This window comes from Miscanthus floridulus, chromosome 1 (genome assembly GCF_019320115.1).
Source record: "Miscanthus floridulus cultivar M001 chromosome 1, ASM1932011v1, whole genome shotgun sequence".
In the NCBI taxonomy this organism is placed as follows: Eukaryota; Viridiplantae; Streptophyta; class Magnoliopsida; order Poales; family Poaceae; genus Miscanthus; species Miscanthus floridulus.
In genome coordinates, this window is record NC_089580.1 from 5,813,398 (window position 1) to 5,818,944 (window position 5,547).

The 5,547-nt window shown below is 46.5% G+C and overlaps 1 long non-coding RNA gene across 2 annotated transcripts; it reads left to right on the forward strand.

The window, feature by feature from the left end:
- The first annotated feature begins 1,272 nt into the window (after positions 1 to 1,272).
- Positions 1,273 to 2,902, forward strand: LOC136471712 (uncharacterized). 2 transcript variants are annotated; one of them, XR_010762094.1, is made up of 3 exons: positions 1,273 to 1,421; positions 2,345 to 2,472; positions 2,555 to 2,902. It is a non-coding gene; the product is annotated as an uncharacterized lncRNA (long non-coding RNA). The 2 variants fall into 2 exon arrangements; XR_010762095.1 differs by having other exon boundaries at positions 2,630 to 2,902.
- Positions 2,903 to 5,547: the final 2,645 nt, after the last annotated feature.

The window sequence follows — 5,547 nt, forward strand, 5'->3', positions numbered from 1 at the left end:
TCGGCGAGTGAGATGCGGGTGCTAGCGTCCGTGAAGGTGGAGAGTTGGCCGCCGTGGCTGGGGCTGGGGGCGGCCGCCTAGGTGCAGGTCGCGGGAGGCGCCAGCTCCACGTTCGCGCTCTACTTGCACGCGCTCAAGGTCTCACTCGGCGCCGACTAGAGCCGCCTTGCGCTGCTCAAGGTCGCCTGTGACGTCGGCGAGAACCTCGGCTTGCTCCCGGGGGTGCTTTGCAACCGACTCCACCCCGCGCTGCTCCTCCTCATCGGCGCCAGCGCGTGCCTCCTTGGGTACGACACCGCGTGCCTCCTCGTCTCCGGCGTCACACCCGCGCTGCCTTATTTGATGCTCTAGCAATCAGGCGAGAGAAGGAGCTTCGTGTGACGCCACCCCGCCGGTGAGTTTCCCGCGCGCGCTGTTGACCTCTGCACCAGCGTTGAGCTCCGCAACGACGAGCCTCCATTTGTCCAAGCAGCAAGGTGACATTACGCTGAAAGCACATGTTGCAAGTGTATGTTTCAAGTGTTTCAGACGTTTCAGAGGTATGTTGCAAGTGTTTTATATTGATGTTGCAAAAATAGATCGAGATGTTGCACATGTTGCAATGGGCTATACTCGTATGTTTCAAGTGTAAGTTCCAAATGTTTCATCTGTTTTAGATGTATGTTGCAATTGTTTCATTCGGATGTTTCAAAAATAAATTGGGATGTTGCATATATATGCGGGTGTTTTAGATGTTTTTCATATGTATGTTGGTGTTTTATCTTAATGTTTGCAATTGCTAGACACATGTTTTCAAGTTTTTTCTGGTGTTTTGTAAGTGTTTTAGATGTATGTCGCAAGTGTTTCAGCTGTTTTGGACATATGTTGCAAAAGTAGATTTGATGTTGCATATGTTGCAATGCACGTGAGAAGTGCAGGGGGGCGACCGGTCCCTGTGCGCTGTCTAACGACGCGGGTCCCGTGTGGGCACGCGAAATGGGCTCGGGCGAGGACATGCCGGCCTGAGCGTGGAAAACGGAGTGTAGCGTGTAGCGTGGACGTCCAGGCATCCGTCCGACGTCCGGATGCCAGTCACAACCAAACCAAAATTATAAACAAAAAACAAACCTAGGCCGCTGTGCGCGGGCCACGTCCCTGACATCGGCCCCCGCCACCCACACCTAGGAACCGCAGGGCTGCCCGAACCCCTTGTTGGTCTATGACGCGTGGGTCCCCCGGGAGCACTATTAATTATCGACCCGTCCCTTCCTCTTCACTGGTTCAAAGCGGCGGCCGGCGGCCCATGAGGCCACGACGAGGCGGCGTTCCTTCTGGCCGGCCGGGTTCCCTCGCGTCCTCGCCGCCGCAGGCGCAGGCATCGAATGAAGCTCGCCGGCGGGATGTCCAAGCGAAAGTCTCCGTTCACCGAATCTGCCACCCGGGTAATTATTCGATGCCGTTACTATTTGACGTGTTCTTTGATTGTGGAACCTAGTACCATTTTTGCAGATACAAACGCCAGAGTTGAAATGTCGATATTCTCCATCCACCTCTCGTTTGGTACTTTGGTTTAAGGAACTACTCTATGTTACAATCCATAATGTGGCTCAACTCATTCTATTTCACAGACCAATAAAAAAGTGAGGAGTGAGAAGACGAAAATAAGAAGACGACGATGAATCACCCCATTCCTTAAACCAAGCATTTCGTTATCCATAGTGGCGGACCAATCTTGTGAACGTAATTAAGTTCTAGCATGTGCTTGCACTGGATTTGCTTATCCATTCTTTGCTTTGCTCTTAAACTTGGCTCGATTTCATTGTACATTCTACTTGCATTTGGGGGCTGGGGCACATGCTTGCATCACGTTTTTTACCCACTATTTTTTTTCTCTCTCTAACATGCCGGAAAACTGTGTCATCGTATTAATACTAGTTAGTAGCAGTCCTATTTACAAACTGAATCCACAGCTGGGATTAGTTTTTTTTAACACATACATGCCCTTGGAAACACATTACTACCATCCCTAACACAGGATCAACCCACAACAAGCAGGCAGGCAGCCTAGCACCTTAGCATCGTGAGCATCCAAAGGTGTGCCTGGTCTGCAGTTTCTTGCAGGACCAGCTGGACCGACAGCTGAAATCCATCAAAGAGGCATCTTTTACGCACCTTATAGCTATGTACACGGTATATATGAAGTATATGAGCACATTACTTATGGTGCATGCAATTTCTTAAGCTGCAACGTGTATCAGAAGCATTTACATTTTGGGAAGCTTGTTCTGAACTATAGTCTTTACATTTCCTATAAGCTTGTTAAGAGGGCTTTGCGTGCTATTAAGCTTGTTCCTAAAATTTGCAGAAGGTGCAGGTGACCGGAGCATCAAACATGTGCCATCAGTGCCAGAGAAATGACAATGGAAGAGTTATAAGGTGCCTGGGGTGCAAAATTGTTAAGAGGAGATACTGTGTGAAGTGCATCAAGCGCTGGTTTGGCTCTTGCAGAACTCATTTTTTATTGAGCTGGCATTATGTTTGTTCTTATGCATCTTATGTAGTATCTTTTTTTCAGTCACCGTGCTAGTGCATTTTATGTCGTTGGATATTGAACTGCCCACTGTTTGTGTTTTTGACATGGCCTAAACAGGTATCCACATTTATCAGAGCATGATTTTGAGGAACATTGCCCATTTTGTCGAAATATTTGCAACTGTAAGGCTTGTCTGTGTGTACATGTAATAAATAAGGTACTCCCTCCATACCTAGAAAACATGTCGTTTAGGACAGGATTGTGCTTACCAAGGAGTGATTAATTAGGGGGTATTTTTCCCTGTCTACCCCTATTAAATACGGTTGCGGGTGCATTCTATACGAGAAAGTTTACCGGTTTAGACGGCTAGTGCATCAAGGCGTTGGTCCTAGGTTCGATACCTGGCGGGCACCATTTTTTTGTTACTGGCTTGATTTTGCATGGCACTGTGGCCCTGCGTGGCGTGAGTGCTGTGGCTGCATGGCGCGCGAATTTGATTCGGCTGGGCGTGGCGCATGCGTTTGGGTGCTTTTGGCGGCATGTTGGGCGCCATTTTTCGTTGTTTTTTTCACAGGCAAATGTTTTTTGCGGTGGCGCCACGGGATTTTAATTTTAGCGCTCGCCAGCTCCGTCGTTTGAGTTCCACGGTGCCTATTAAAACGCAGTCTTTCCTGGACTCTTCTCTTTCCATTACCTTGCCTCATCTCCTCACTTCCCTCTCTTCTCTTTGCTTGTTCCACATGCAATGGCGGCTGATCCAAGAGTTGCTGCATTTGATCTGAACGTTCGTTTAGAAGATGATGACAATGCACTACCGGACTCAGGCTCTTTGCCGAGTGCCTGTGACACTCGGCAAATCCCCATATACACTCGGCAAAGGCTTTGCCGAGTGTAACCGTCGGCAAAGATCACTCGGCAAAGCCAGTGACGGCAAAGGCCTCTTTGCCGAGGGTCTTTTGTCGGGCACTCGGCAAAGGCTTTGCCGAGTGCCCGTAAACCACTCGGCAAAGAAAAGTTGTCTGACGGCGCCAGACGACGGTTACGGTCGCTTTGCCGAGCGCCTCACGGGGGCACTCGGCAAAGCCCGCTCTCTTTGCCGAGAGTCACTCGCACTACACTCGGCAAAGGCAGGGAGGCTTTGCCGAGTGTCTAACTTGTAGCACTCAGCAAAGGAAGCGAGGCTTTGCCGAGGGTCTTCCGGTTGACACTTGGCAAAGCCTCCCACCTTTGCCGAGTGTCTTGGTCATTGCACTCGGCATAGCTGGGAAATTTGCTTTTTTTTGCATTTTTTTTGTTTATTGCATCCACACATACATATATCACACAACCATCGCATATCACAACAATCACATATATCACACAGCCATCACATATAATCCATAACCATGACAAATATCATCACAAGTTGTCCACAAGTATCACATAGTCCACAAATATCATCACAAGTTGTCCACAAGTATCACATAATCCACAAATATCATCCAAGTGCCGCCACAAGTGCCACCATTCACAAATAAGCATCACAAGCACAAGTCCATCTACCTCTATTGTTGACGGCCACTCCACCGGTCCCACTGCGACGGAGGTGTGCCCTGAGCTGGAGGTGTGCCATGAACATCATTCGACGCCGCCGATTGCCCCTACACAAAAGAGAAGTGATTGCATGTGTGAGACAAGATTTAAGGTAGGTTCTAAAAACTTGAAAAAAAGCAACATATTAGTGTCAGTTCGAAATTTGTGAATGATGGGTGATGTAAGAGAGGCCATTGTAGAGCCTGCCAAAGGTGCTGGTTTGAAGCATGTACTCCTTTGGTAATACTGATTTTTTTCTCATTCATCCTAAACCGAAATTCAGCAGAATTGGACCTATTAGTAATTCATTGTGAAACATTTAGCAGGTTTTAATGTTAGAAAATATTCCTGCAGTATCAACCCCATATAATTGACATGATCTATGATTCTTATTATCTGTTTGATTTGATATCAATTACTTTTTGTTTGAAAAAATCATTTTTCCAGCTAGAGAATGGTCTTTCCTACCCCCTCTATTTTCTTCATATCATTATAGTACAAGATTCATTTCATTATAGTACAAGAAAAGGAATACAAAGCACCAGCCCATAGGAATCAGTTCAAACATTACATGGTAGAAAAAAAAAACAGATGCACTGCACCATGCATCAAGTTTTTGTATCCAGGCAGCAGCTTCCAGAGCCTGCAGCTTGCCACAGGGCCCCTTCCTACTCCACTGATCTCACCCCACCAAACTACACTAGCGACAGCTCCATAAAAAATGCAATTGTTCCTATGTTTCCATACTTCCCAATCAGTAAGAATAATGAGTGTATTCAGAATTTCTGTGGTTCATTGTTTACACTTTTGATCACTTGGCAGTTGGCACTACCAATCCAAATGTTTTCTATGACTGTCACATAACACTTACTACTTACAGAGTTTCAGTTCTCATAGTTTCAACTTATCTTGGATTCATTTTCTACTACTACTACTACAGCGTTGGATGCTGCTAGCTACTGAGTGGATTTGGAGTAAACAAATGGCAATACACACACAAACATAGTACTACTACTACTTGAAAATGCATTTGCCCCCTATGTGGGTTTTGGTGTATTGATGACATCCAAATTAGGGACTAATGTGATCTTAATGAGATATGTTGCAGCTATTAGTCCCATGAAAGATTCAAAGAGATGATAAAGATGAAATGGTATCCCTCAATTCTTGAAGTTGTAAAGGCGGACGAACTCAAAACGATCTCCAAAGGTTTTAATTTTGTTTTTGAGTTTAGGATCCGCCGCACTATAAAGAGGGATGCAAGTTTAGTTGGTCTGAGGAAGATAGAGTGCTCAAGCATTTAAATAAAATCAAAAGAGAGTCACTCTAGCACTTCACGAGCACATAGAATAATTTTCTGTGACTTTCGATGTCGGAAGTCCCGACCTAAGCCAGGAGTCCCGGCACCTGTGCTTCTGACTGCTCGCTGTCTGTGCACGTCGAAAGTCCTGACGTTCACCGGG